This window comes from Monodon monoceros, unplaced genomic scaffold, assembly GCF_005190385.1.
Source record: "Monodon monoceros isolate NGI ecotype Baffin Bay Population unplaced genomic scaffold, NGI_Narwhal_1 Super_Scaffold_5, whole genome shotgun sequence".
In the NCBI taxonomy this organism is placed as follows: Eukaryota; Metazoa; Chordata; class Mammalia; order Artiodactyla; family Monodontidae; genus Monodon; species Monodon monoceros.
In genome coordinates, this window is record NW_021703782.1 from 95,062,380 (window position 1) to 95,076,724 (window position 14,345).

Below are 14,345 nucleotides of genomic sequence, written 5' to 3' on the forward strand. Positions count from 1 at the left end.
CATTTCACGTTTCTATTTTATGTTCCTATCTTTAAATTGGTCAGCTAGGTTCTACAACTTCAATTTGTTTAATTGTTCCACATGAAATTGGAAAGAAAAAGTAAGTTCCTTCCACTGGAACTTAAGTTTCTTGGGCCAGGGATCTTGATTTTACTCAATCACATAGCCCATACTCCTCCAAGACTGACTAATAGTAGAAGGGGCTAAATAAATATCTAACAAAGAAATGAATGGTGAACAAATGGGTGTTCACCAATTGTTGGATAAGGGTTGTCATGACTATCAGATTAATCTGTTAATTAGATCATTAAAATATTTCGTATTCTCACATTGGGCTTGTCACACATATAGGAAAGACACCAATGGACCCAGAGAATGTAAAGATATCTTAATGAAAAATAACACAGAGGGACTTCCCTGGTGGCGTAGTGGTTAAGAACCTGTCTGCCAATGCACGGGACATGGGTTTGATCCCTGGTCCGGGAAGATCCCACATGTCGCAGAGCAACTAAGCCCATGAGCCACAACTACCGAGCCTGCGTGCCACAACTACCGAGCCTGCGTGCCACAACTACTGAAGCCTGCGCTCCTAGAGCCCATGCTCTGCAACAAGAGAAGCCACCGCAATGAGAAGCCCACGCACCGCAATGAAGAGTAGCCCCCGCTCGCCGCAACTAGAGAAAGCCCACGCACAGCAACAAAGACCCAACACAGCCAAAAATAAATAAATAAAATTTTAAAAGCCCCAGAAACATACAAAGATGTTTACTTAAAGAAAGGGATAACACAGTACATCCTAGACCAGGGTTTAACTTCCCAGTCCCCAAACTACCCACAAGAACAAACTGCTATGAATGATACCACTGCTTCAAATGAGGATTACCCCTTTTCCATTTTTATGGGGCTTTATGCCCTCCAAGTGCCTCCCATCTTGGAGGCTTGGCTAAACAATAGCCTTCCCACTAGGTACAAGAAACTAGAATTGGTAACAACCCCAGACTCCATAAATATGGATGTGAGCATCATATGGGTTTGAAGATTTAATTTATATAACAGCATTGTCCATTAATCTTCATGCTGAGAAAGTAATATAAAAATATTTTGCTAAGTGAAAGAATACAGTCATAAAAAACACGTATTGTATGGTATCATTTATATGAAATGTTCCAAGTTGTCCTCTGCACCAATGGGGACAACAGTACCTACCCTATAGGATTTATTATAAGGATTAAACAAATAATAGCAAGTCAAGCATTGAAAATGGCGCTTGACGCTGACATGAATGCTGTGTAAATATTAAGTATAATTATCAACAACAAACACAAAAGCAATGGAAAATTGCTGATAAATGGAAATTGACACAGACATGTAACAATAATTCACAAGTGACACAGCTGAAACACACATGAAGGGGTGTTTGACTTCACAAGAAAACAACTACATGCACCTTAAATTTTAAAAGATGTTATTCTATCAGATTGGCAAAGATTACTTTTTGTAGCACACCCAGAAGTTAGTAAGGAGAGACAGCAAAGGGCTTTGTCATACACAGATGGAGAGCATGTAAACTGGAACAAACCCTTCTAATGAGCATTTGGACAAGTTTATCAAAAAGCACTTCATATCATCATGAAATTGCTCATTATATTTTTTCAACTGAGAGCCAAGGAAGAGAGAAACTTTCTTTAATGGAAAGTGACACAGAACACGTAGAGGTAGTTACACTAAAAGGAGATCACAGCATACTTTAGACTGGGTAGTAACTTCCCAGGCTCTGCTGGGATAGACTGCCATGAAAGATACCTTTGCTCAGGAGGGAAAATTCAAGTTCAGTTCACCTTTAACTGAGGTGTAGAATTTTGAGAGGCCTGGCTTATTGCAGAGATCTGAATTTCAACTCCTACGCATGAGCATGCCCAAATTCTCCTCTTCTGATCCTTGTATCACCAAGACCCCAAGAACAACCCTCCCTATTTCCCCCACCTTCCTAGGACAGCTACAGCATCCATTTACTTGCTTATTTTCTGGATCTCAATTGCTTCTTCATTTGTGTGTGTGTGTGTGCACGCGCGTGCTTATAAATTTCTATTTTCTTGTGAATTCAGCTGTGTATTTAAAAGGACCTCTCATATAATATCTAGGGTTTCCAAGTATTGTATAGCAGTAGAGCTTTCCAATTCTCTAGCCCATTCTATGGCCCAAGCCAGATATCTATTTTAAAATGATCTACAAATTTGCCAAATCCCATGGTCCTATGGTTCTAAAAGGAAAACCTAGAATCACACATAATTAAAGGCCTCTTTGTATGAGAATAAGCATGAGAACAAGAAAACGCTACATTTGGCCAAGCACTGAAGCAGTTTGGGTTTTCATATCTTTCTACAGCTATCAATATAGACCTCCACAATGCTCTCCCGGCCCCATGTGCACGTGCCTAGGACTAATGACACTCTTGGATATGATCTGTCTACAAGCCTGTCTGTCCCAGAAGACAGCTGCCTCTCTAGAAGCTAGCATTCTCTCTCCTATAAATCTGTATCCCAGTTTCTAGAACTACGTCTCCCACGAGAATACGTGCTCTGTGCATGCCTGTTGAAAGAATTAGTGACTTTTCTTTTAGAAATATATCTGACGGGGTGGTAGAGAGAAAAGGTCTTAGATGAAATGCTTTGGGTCAACTGTAATAAATGGTGCATTTTTAATTTCACAAATATCAATTGAACACCAAACATAACTGTAGCCACTTTCTAGGTCCTGAAAGATGAATACACTTTGTTTGAGAAAATGGCTGTTTTTATCAGGATTTCATTTACATTCCATAGGAAGAATTTCTGTGCATGTGTGTATTTTGTGTGTGTCTGTGTGTGTAAGAGAGAGAGAAAGAAAGAGAAAGAGATTTCTCCCTTGCAAAATAATATGTTTTTTATATGATCTGGAGAGAAATCCTTCAGTGTAGCAGCAGAAACATCTACCAGACAAGCCTGCCTGAGTTAGCTATTTTCTAGCTATGTGATCTTCAGCAACGTACTTCCTTTCACCAAGTATCAATTTTCTCCTACATGCCTTCCAGGGTTGTTATGAGAATTGAGAATTGTAAATAATGTCTATAAAAATACATGGCCCATAGTAGGTGCTCAATAAATCATAGCTGCTGCTATTACATCATAACATGAGAATCCTTCTCAAATGTGAGGGTTAACTCCCTTACTGAGTCTGTCTTCCAGGTTCAGGGTCTGGACACTTGTTTTCTTTAAAATAGGGTACAATGTGACTTCTTGTTACTAATTCTAATCCTCTGGAATGCATATTATGATGGGCAGTTCTGTCAGTTAGGGTAAGACAAGATTGAGCTTGCACATTTTCTTTAGTAAGCATGAAGCCAACCTCCTTTATTGGCATTTCCAAATCAGAGCCAGCAGCAGAAATATAGATAGTGCCATAACCTTGATGCCTTGAGATTCTCTAAAACCTATTTGATATGACAAAAGGTCGACCACATTGGTTACTAGGAAAACCTCAGGAAGTGCAGACGAGCCCTTAGGGCATCAAGGGCTAGGGTATTTCACTGCTCCCCTGTCTCTAAATGGATAGCATCTCACAGGGACGTTTTACCACATTACCACATTACTCTCATCTGGTGCCAAGAATGTTCAGGAAAAGCCAACAGGAAACAAAAACTAGCCAATTTGTAAAATTTTCTCATGCCTCTTTTATTTTCCCAGTGTATGCTCTCATTGATCTTGCAGAGTTCTTGAGGCTGGAATGGTGAATAATAACCTCAGGCCATGCATGGTCTGACCTTGGCAAAGGTCTTTCCTTTTGCCTTTCCTGGTTGCAGTGGGTCAGATTCCCATGCGTGTGCATCGTAGCCCCAGAAGAATCGCCTCTGTAGCTCCTCTGTCTACTTATTGAGAGGAAGACGTGGAAAGGGGTGGCAGGGAGAGTATCAGACTTGGAGTTCTACCACTCATGAGCTTAGAGGTCTTGGGTAAATCATTTTATATCCCCAGACCTCCATTTGTCATCTGCAAAATAGAATCAGTGTCTAGCTCGCCTGAGAACACATTTGTGAGAATAGTTTATAATATTAGATATAATATTTATATTTATTATATTATAATATAACTTAATCCCTATACATGCGGAGGCTTTTATTTTTGCCATGTCCATCACCAGAGGGAAATGAAACACCCTCCATTCTTCTTTCAAGCTAATGCCATTTCTAACATTGTCTTATCCACAATATGAGCAACAAGCTAGAATTATGATTATGAAAAGATCTAGGGAGAAAGAGAGAAAGTTATTAAGGAATTGGCTTATGTGAATGTGGAGCCCTCTGGGTCTGAAATCCTTAGGACAAGCTGACAGGCTGAAAATTCAGGTAAGAGCTGATGTGGATACTGCAGTCAAGTTCTGCAGGGTTGCAAGCTGGAAACTCAGGCAGAATTTCTATCTTCTAGTCTTGAGAGTTCCTTCTACTTTTGGAGAACCTCAGTCTTTGCTCTTAAGGCCTTCAAGTGATTGGATGAGGCCCACCCACACGATGGAGAATAATTTACTTTATTGACAGTCTAGTGATTTAAATGTTAATCACATCTAAAATATATCCCCCCAGGCATTCACATCCAGATTGGTGTTGACCAAACAAATGGGTACCATAGCCTAACCAAATTCACACATAAAATGAACCATCACAGCACCAACTACTGCAGAGGATTTCCAAGTGGAAAGAACTGGGTGGTGGTTTGGAAAGAAGAAGACTTACGGAGCACATGATCTCTGGTCTTCAATACCTGAAGGGCAGTTGTTGAATGGGACTTGCTTCTAGAGGTCACTGAAGGCCCAACAATGACCAAGAAGTACAGCTCCAGAGAGACCAACTCTGGCTGAAAATAAGGAAGAATATAGTATCAGCTACATGTGTTGGATGCTACATATTTTGATTCCATGGAAGTCTTCAAATAAAGCTGAGCTGTTGCACTTCATGAATGCCACACTTGGATGGGATGGACGGGATGCTGCATCCGATGGGATGCCCCTAAAAGTAGCATCTAAGGTCCTCCTAAAGTATGAGATTCCATGATGTTACATAGATATTCTGAATCATTTACATAGATATTCTGAATCATTTAGAACAATTTTTAAATTGCAGTTCATTACTATGTGAGGACACAGATTGCCTCTTTTCAAGAAGCAAATGTAAACATTTTATTTATTTAATGTTTTACTTTTCCCTGTTGGCATTTTTTTCAAAGGTGCTCATTCCTACCTGACATAAGACTCATTTTAGGCTGACTGTTTTTTTAATATTATGCCAGAGCAAGGGTGAAGTAAGTAGAAGATGGCATTACAATCATGAATTAGCATTCTCTTTGCTTGTTGTACTGATCATATAAGCCTGAAAGTTGGAATTGAATTGGTTTTAATAACATTTCAAATTAATGTACTCAACTATATGAGACAAATAAATATGATTATCTACCCACATGTTTCAGGTTTGCCTAAATTTGATGGTATGTGTAGTATTTCATCTTTGACTCATTCTCTAATCTCAGGCAAGTTAACTTCTTCATGTCTTAGCTTCTCCATCTGTAAAATGGGTATGTTTCATTGACTTGATCACTCAAATGTTCAGATTCTTTCTAGCTCTTACATTTGGTGACACTGATTCCAAGTTATCTTCAGAAATCTTTCAGAACTCTACTAAAGCACTATTGCTAAACCCATATAATATCTAGGATTAATCGATATCTTCTTCTTGCAAACCAAATCTGTTAGAATATCAGAGCTTCTCAGACAAGTGTTGGTTCATAAAGAAATCCAGTTTATTTTCCATTAAAAGAAAATGCATTTAATAGAATCTGTCATACTTTCCTCTCAAGTGAAAGGTATTTAGAGGGGCAATTGTGTCCCTGGGTACAGATCTGGTTGGAAAAATAATTTCTAAATACTCCCATGGGTTGACTCTCAGGGCAGCCACTCTCTTATCCCATGCTGTTCATCTTCTGCTGTGTTTGTCCCTTTGTGAGGCTCATGTATTCTTACTATTTTCAAGGTTTTACATTTTTATTTCCAGGGTAGAATTACAAAGGAGGGAGCAATTGGAAACATCTGCTCTGCTTTTGGACACTGGGCAGGCGCCTCCATCACGTGCCTTTCTGCTGCTGGGTGATTAGGTACAACTAGAGGCAGAATTGCTTTTACTTTTGACTGGGATTCTCTTCTTGGTGGTGAATGAATGAATGCACCAGACGGAGCTCTCTTTTCTCACCCACTGAACAGACGTGAACTGTCGGTCACTCAATCTGATTAGGAATACCTATCCCACCAAGACAGGAGTGGCAGAAATCTTGACGAGTCGAACACCCGAAAGCCTCTGTTTGTTTTCCTAATGCTTGGGCTGATTTTGAGGCACCATAATGGTGGATTTTGTCTATGTTGCCATGGGGGGTTTTATAAAAAAAAAAAAGATAAAAAGAGCTTCTCCTATCATGAGTTTCCAAAGTGAAAGAAGGCTGAAGATGCTGAACAAACCATGTACATCACTGCTTTAGACATAGGCTTGAGAGCTGTACCAACACAGTTACTTGACAGTTGAGCATACAGCCACAGATTATCAGAGCTGGAAAAAATCTGGAGACTTCTAGTCCAGATATGTTCATTCATAAACGGGCAAACCATGGCCCAGAAAAATAGGTTGGTATAATACTACTAATAACACCTAAGGTTTACTGAGCACTTATATTAAGTACCATGGAAAGCACTTCACAAAGACAAACTCAATTCTCATGAATTCCTTCAGAGTTTGGTACTATTTTCCTTCCTTCCTTCCTCCTCCCTCCCTCCCTCCCTCTTGCTTCCTTCCTCTTTCTTTCTTTCTTTTTCTTTCTTTCTTTCTTTTTCTTTTTCTTTCTTTTTCTTTCCCTCTCTCTCCCTCCCTCCCTCCCTCTCCCTCTCTCTCTCCCTCTCTCTCCGTGTCTCTCTCTCTCTCTCTCTTTCTTTCTCTCTTTTCTTCCAGATGAAGAGACAGGTTGTGAGGCCAGGGCTATACAGTTTCAAAGCAAAGACTCAGGGTCCAAACTCAATTCTAACTGATACCAAAATCTGTGCCCCTGGGCGGGGGGGGTGAAGCAAGCCTGGTTGAATAGAAGTTCTACAACTAACTTGCCCTGAACTTTGTACAAAATATCTCATCTCTCTCAGAATCAATTTTCTCACTTGTAAAGTATAGAAAGTAACAATTACTTCATAAGGTGTTGTTGGAATTAAATTAGTAACATTGAAATGATGGTTTTAGTACACGATGGGTCCTCAGAAAATGGGACAGGTACTTGACAGATACTTCAGAGGTCATTACATTACCACCCTCTGTGTATGGAGGGTGCGGGGTGGGTGGTAAGATGGCATTTCTAATGCTTTTCAACCTGGTACTCTCATGATGCTGTGAGTCGTTTGTTTAGAATCAGAGGAGCACTTCTGCCTGATTCCTAGCTCCAGAGTCTTACTCCAACCCAGTGATGTCAGAAAGAGAGAAGCATACATATTGCCCTAATTTTTCTAATAGAAATATGAAATCTCAAATCTAAAAGCTTTACATTTTCTACTAAAGTTTTGGTCTCTTCAATATATGCTTATAAAAACAAAACACAAACCTTTACCCTGAAGAATCAATGCACTATTTGATTTTTTTCCTTGGGAAAGAAGGAGCTGAATGGAGGTTAGATGTAGTGGATTCTTGTCTGGGTCCTGGCACTCTCTACTGGTGTGAATTTACCCTAGACTCCTACTCGGGCTTAGTTTTCCCATCTTTTAAATGAGCAAATCAATTTAGAACTAGATGAACTCTTAGAAACTTTCCAACACAGTGTAATATCTATATGAAAAGTAGAAAACTCTAGTCTCTTACCTAGATGGTAGCAGCCATGTAACAATATCTACATGTCTTGGATTGAAATGGGATTGAGTCCCTCCCAGTGTGCCTGGCACTGTGTCATTTAATCCTTGCGAGCATCTAGCAGTGAAAGCGATTTAAGATGACAGCAGACCTTATTGTTATATTCCCCAAAATCTTTCCCACGTCCATCCTGACCACTGTAAAAGTGTGTCTGGCATATTGCATTCCACTGTGGTTGAAAGATGCATCCGGGGTCTCTAGTATATTCCTCTTCCTCATGTTTCCATTATTCAGGGAACATTTTCAAAGGATGAGATCTGCTCGAGTTTTGAATAGTTTCCAGAGGGATGTGGCAGAGTGCCACCTCATTTGATTCACTCAAAATTAGACCACAGTGAGGAATCCCAGGGTCCCGCTGGGAGCAGTTCTGTACCGGTGGGAGGGCAGGAGGAGAGAGACATACCCGTTTGCTGCTGGAATACAAGAAGGGCTCTCCGTCATTACCTCACATGTCTCCCCAGTTCTGATTATTTCGAGCACTCTAACCCTCTCAATATAACATCATTTCTGAGTCCCCCCCTCCCTTCTTCCACCTGTCACCTAGCATTACCATTTGGAATTCACTGATACTGATTCTAGCAGAATTGAAGAGCACTTATTGGAAAAACAAAGTCATTGCAAATTCATGTCCTATTCCCAGTCTCTAATAAGTCAACCATATGTTATATTGGTTAAAGACTTAAAATGTACTCATACTGCATATGGGATATAATCCTGGGTGTCTTAGATAACTTGGGTTGTCATCACAAAATAACTTAGATTGGGTGACAAATAACATAAATTTATTTTCTCATACTTCTGGATGCTAGAAACCCAAGATCAGGGTGCCAGCATGATCAGTTCTGGTGAGAGCATATACACAGAGAAAGAAAGAAAGAGGGAGAGAACAAGCTCTTCTCCTCTTCTTATAAGGCCACAGTCCCATCAGATTAGAGCTCCACCCTTATGACCTTATTTAATTTTAATAACCTCCGAAAAGACCTTATCTCCAAATACAATCACACTGAGAGTTAGGGCTTCAATACATAAGTTTTGGCAGGGTGGAGGGAGAAACAATTCAGTCCATAGCACTGGGATTTCCAAAATTTTCTTTAATTTCTCTATCCTCAGAGATAGGTCCCAAAAGAGACATCAAACTTGGCTTAGATTTCCCAAAGATTTCCATATGTACATACGAAAAGAAAATTTGGACTAATTTGTCTAAAATGGGTAAGTTCAGTGATCTGGTTTTTTTTTTTTTTTTTTTTCATGTACCTATTTATGGGTTGGAAAGAATTCAATCTTTGGAGAGGGTAGATTTAGTTCTAATCCTGGTAATATTACTAACTTTATGATCTCAGCTTTATCCATCTGTAAAGTAAGGTCTTCTGGGAAGATTCCTTCCCACTCTGATATTCTGGGGATCTGAGATGTATGGATTGGCATTTGTGTTCCTTTTGGAATAGAAACTTGCTATCAAAATCCAAAGGATGCTCTAATGTCATTGGGCCTACATTTTCATTGGCCTCATGGCCAGGATAATGGAATAGAGATGACAAACAGAATACTGGAATCAAACTTTCTGGGGAGGGGTAGAAGATAGACACTGAGCCATAATCTAGAAGTGAAATTGGGAGCAGTCAGGTGAAAGATTCACGGGTCAAAAGGGGCAGTTCTTGGAGTGCTCTTCCTGCCTACTGGTTTCCGTCTTGTGGAGTGGTTGGGATAGAGCAGACATCACAGTGATTTATAGAATCTAGTAGTTAGTTAAAGGACAGAATAATGATGGGTGCTTTCTTAACTAGCAGGCATTTTCTAAGTGTAAGACACTTATAAGCACTTTACACTTATTATTATATGCAAATTAATTCTAACCACAAACATTGGAGTATCATTTTTATTCTTAAATTCCAGAAAAGAAAAATGACACTTAGAGAGCTTAGAGCAAGTTGTCCTAAATCATAAGGCTGGAGAGAAGCAGGGTACAGATTCCAAACAAGCCAGTTGACTTGAGATCTCCTCACGACTAGTCCATTCTGTCCTAGCGGGAAAACTGAGGAGTAGTAATGTGGTCTATGTGTTCTCCACCAGACAGTGTTCCAGGAAGACAGGGATGCATGCAACCTTCTACCTCCAACACTTAGGCAGGGTAAACAGTACTTGGGTGTAGAAAATACAGGATGATAGCAAACTCCAAATGAGTATCCTCAAACCCAAACAGAATGAGGATCATCCTCAAGGAGGAAACAACATCTAAAGTGAGACCTAAAGACTAAGAATGACTCATACAGGTGAGAATAGGGGAAATACAGTGGGAGAAGAGGGACAGAAGGAAGAGTGTCATACCAAAAGGTATCTGTCTTACACTCTTAGTTACTCCAATATCCCCAAAAGCATTATTTACTCAAAAGTACATTCTGAATAGCACAACAGTTATCGGTGCCATAGCATACTCATCACATCCTAATTGCATGTTTATTCATCTCTCTTTACTGACGGTGAATTCCTTGAGAACACAGCCATTTCCTTATTTATCTTTGTGTTCCCAGTACCAAGCATACAGTAGATGTTCAATGCTTGTTGAATGCTTACTGCTTGAATCACAGAATGCATTGAGGGTTCCTGACCTCCCCACTGACTGGCTATCTGTCTTGGATTTACCATTTTATCTCGTCCAGTCGATGTTTCCTTTTCACTCCATTTGTACCAGGTAGCTCTGCTAGACATCAGAGAGGTGAATAAATAAGACACAATGCGCTGCTTTCCAGGACCTATCGTCTCTGGTGGGGATGGAAGACAAATATGCAAGTTGCTGAGCCTCAGGGTCTCTTCCAGCGACCTCACGGGATAATGCAGTGCCCAGTAAGATAATGCATCAAAAATACTTCATAAAGTATCATCTGTATCTAAGTTAATAGTTATAAATTGCTAAACGGAAGAAAAGTAAAGCTCTTTCCTTAGTAGAATCTCAATTAATAAATGAGGAAGCATAGTTGGATCTCATCACTTAGTAAACACCATGGCACTAATTGTTGCAGGCGAGGTTCATCAACAGAAATGAAAATTAATGGGTTACGGTATAAAGAGAAATGCATTTTCTGGATTTAAATATGAGAGAACAGTAGATAACAGACCTTCTACCAACTGATTGACCTGTATCCTGTATTCTTCCAAAGTGTCACAATCATTTAAAAAAAAACAACAACTGTGGAATTGCCCCAGATCGGGGGAGACTAAGGAGGCATGACAACTAAAAGTAACGTGCAATACAGGATTGAATCCTGGGCCTGAGAAAGGACATCCATGGGACAAGGGGAAAGCTTCATGTAAGGTCTGTAGTCTATTTTACAGAGTCGCATCCATAATGTCGTAATTTTAATAATTGCACCAAGGTTCTGTAAGATGTTAACATCTGGGAGAGTCTGGGGAAAAGTACACAGGGACATTTTGTACTATGTTTTCAAATTATTGTATGCCTATTTTTTTTTCCGAATAATAATAATAAAAAAGGTACTTCACTCATGTATCTAGGTCCCTGAAGTTAGAAAAAAGTGATCATGAGATCTGTTACCAGAATCCTGAGGGAGTATTTTGTTGTTCCTATAATTCAATGGCATCATCTGTCCGACCTCCACAGTGTCTCAGAACCAACCAATTCATATTCAGAATCTTTGGGTGATAAAAACAGAAAAACACCAACACACACTGTGCCAGGCACTGTGTTGGCCGCTTTATTTACGCCCCTGTGTCACTCGTCATTTTGTATCATGTCCTTTCTGTGCCCTCTACCTTGTCCCATAATTTGAATTCTGTGTTATAGAAAGAGGTCCAAACCAGTCCACTCTGCCCTCTGAACACAGAAAGCAAACAGCTTAATTGGAAATTGCTGTTTTTCTTCTCCTTGGGATGGTAAAAATCATTTTCCATTTCTTCAGGCAGTTGAGAGTCACTGCCCTCCAGGAAATGAGGAACGTTTCCCTGGACTCTATTATAAAATTAATTACAGTTTCGTTTCATTTCAGGGTTGAGGTAGGGTTAACAGAGGAGGAGAGATGCATTAAGGCAAAGGAGTAAATAATATACAAACCTAAAAGATGTTTTGAAAGGTTGCCAGAAACCAGGTGAATAATTGATGATGCTGTGAAGCATCCAGATCTTTCCCATGAAATGGTAGTTATGCCAAAATGAATTGCAAGCTATCTCCCTCTCTTTTTTCCCTTACACACACACCCCCACCCACCCACCCACCCACCAACACACACACACACACACACACACACACGAGTCCTTTTATTGACCCCTCTCACAGATAAGGGATATGGTTATTCATCCATTCAGAGTGTCCTGAAAGTCAGACCCATTCACCTCTTCCCTCATTCCCAAGCCCACTGCCTTTGCTTGAATCTAGCCCACACTTATTTGCATGTAATCTCACGTACCCAGTCTCGCTGCCCAAGTCTGGATGGACCACTGCCTCCTATGGAGCTTTTCCTGCTCTGCTTTTACTGTGCTCTGCTCAACAAAACAGATCAGTCCTCAATGCCTTCCTGTGAACAATAATCCATGTCTGTTAATTCATCATGCCAGGCCTTCTGAAGTCTGGCTTTTGGCTTTATTTCCACTGGACAGTACAGCAACCCTGAGTGTCTTTTCATTAAATGAACATTTATTCCCTGAACACGCCTGACATTTCTCACTGCCCTGCCTTTGCCCACATAGCCTTTCCACCAGGAATGAATGTTCTCTGGCCTCATTTCAGCCTGCTGAAATTCTATCTTTCATACCTATGTTAAGTGATAACCTGTTTCCTGAAACCCTCCCCTAGTTTCAGTTATTCTCTTAGTAACCTGCCTGAGATTACATGTGTAGGTAGTTGCCTCTACTTGACTACAAACGTCTTGAAGGTAGGGAATGTGCATTCTAGTATCTATTCCTCTTAAGAATGTATAGGTATAGTTCAGAAAGATTGTAAGTGAAAAAGTTTAGAGAATGTTGGGAGATTGTATCTATTTTATATCTGATGAATAGTTCAGTAACATGGAAAATCTAATTCTGTGGAACACAGCATGTCACCGTGATTCTGAAAAATGGAGTGATGCTCTGTGTACATTTTCATAGCACTATTTTACAATATTTCTTTCCACATCATTAATTCTCAAAATCCACTCAGCAGAGTAGGCTTGATTCTCCTCATCGTTCTGATGAGAAAACTAGGAGTTGGGCAGAGATCAAGTCTAGCCAGGGGCAGAGTGAGAGGACTTACAGCTGTACAGACTTAGGTGAAAGTTGGAAGAGGAAGCCATAGAAAGGGATGGGGGTGGGTACACCAGACTCGGAGATCTGCAGACTGACTTTCCAAGCCCAGCTCTTCCATCCAGCAGCTTGGTGGTCTTGCATAAGTCATTCCAGGCTTTAATTTCCTGTCTATTTTTCTTATGTGTGTGGTATTCAAATATTTAATCATTTAACCATTTTTATATTTTTGGACATGGAGGATGTTTCTTTTTTTAAACCATGATGAATAGTGCTATGATGAATATCTTTTTTGGAAAAATTTTATTGGGGTGTAGTTGATTTACAATGTTGTGTTAGTTTCAGGTGTATAGCAAAGTGAGTCAGTTATACATATACATGTATCCAATCTTTTACAGATTCTTTTCCCATATAGGCCATTACAGACTATTGAATAGAGTTCCCCGTGCTATACAGTAGGTCCTTATTAGTTACCTATTTTATATAGAGGAGTGTGCATATGTCAATCCCACAGGTGGCACTTCTAGGCACACCTGCACTTAAAAAGTGATTCTTTTTCTTTTTTTTTTTTTCTGTACGCGGGCCTCTCACTGTTGTGGCCTCTCCCGTTGCGGAGCACAGGCTCTGGACGTGCAGGCTCCGGATGCGCAGGCTCAGCGGCCATGGCTCACGGGCCCAGCCGCTCCGCGGCATGTGAGATCTTCCCGGACCGGGGCACGAACCCGCATCCCCTGCATCGGCAGGCCGACTCGCACCACCAGGGAAGCCCTAAAAAGTGATTCTTTGAGATGATACATAATTTGGTGAGCTATGTCTATAGTGGAGGCCCCATTCAGCTAGGCTGAGAGGCCCCAAAGTTCTCTGAACTGTTAGGGGTGAGTCCTCTACACTACACCTTGCCCATCGAGAGGCCATTCTGTCATGTTCATGCTTCAACATTTCATCTTTCTTTATGCGAGTTGTGAAGAATGAGCATCACTGTGGTTTCAGGAGACAATCTGGTGCACTGGTTAAGAACACAACCTATGGGGCCAGACTGCCTGGGTTTGTGCCTCAGCATGTCACCCAAACTAGCTGTTAGGGTTAGGGTTAGGCTAGGGTTAGGGTTAAGCATTAGGGTTAGGGTTAGGGATTAGGGTTAGGGTTAGGGATTAGGGTT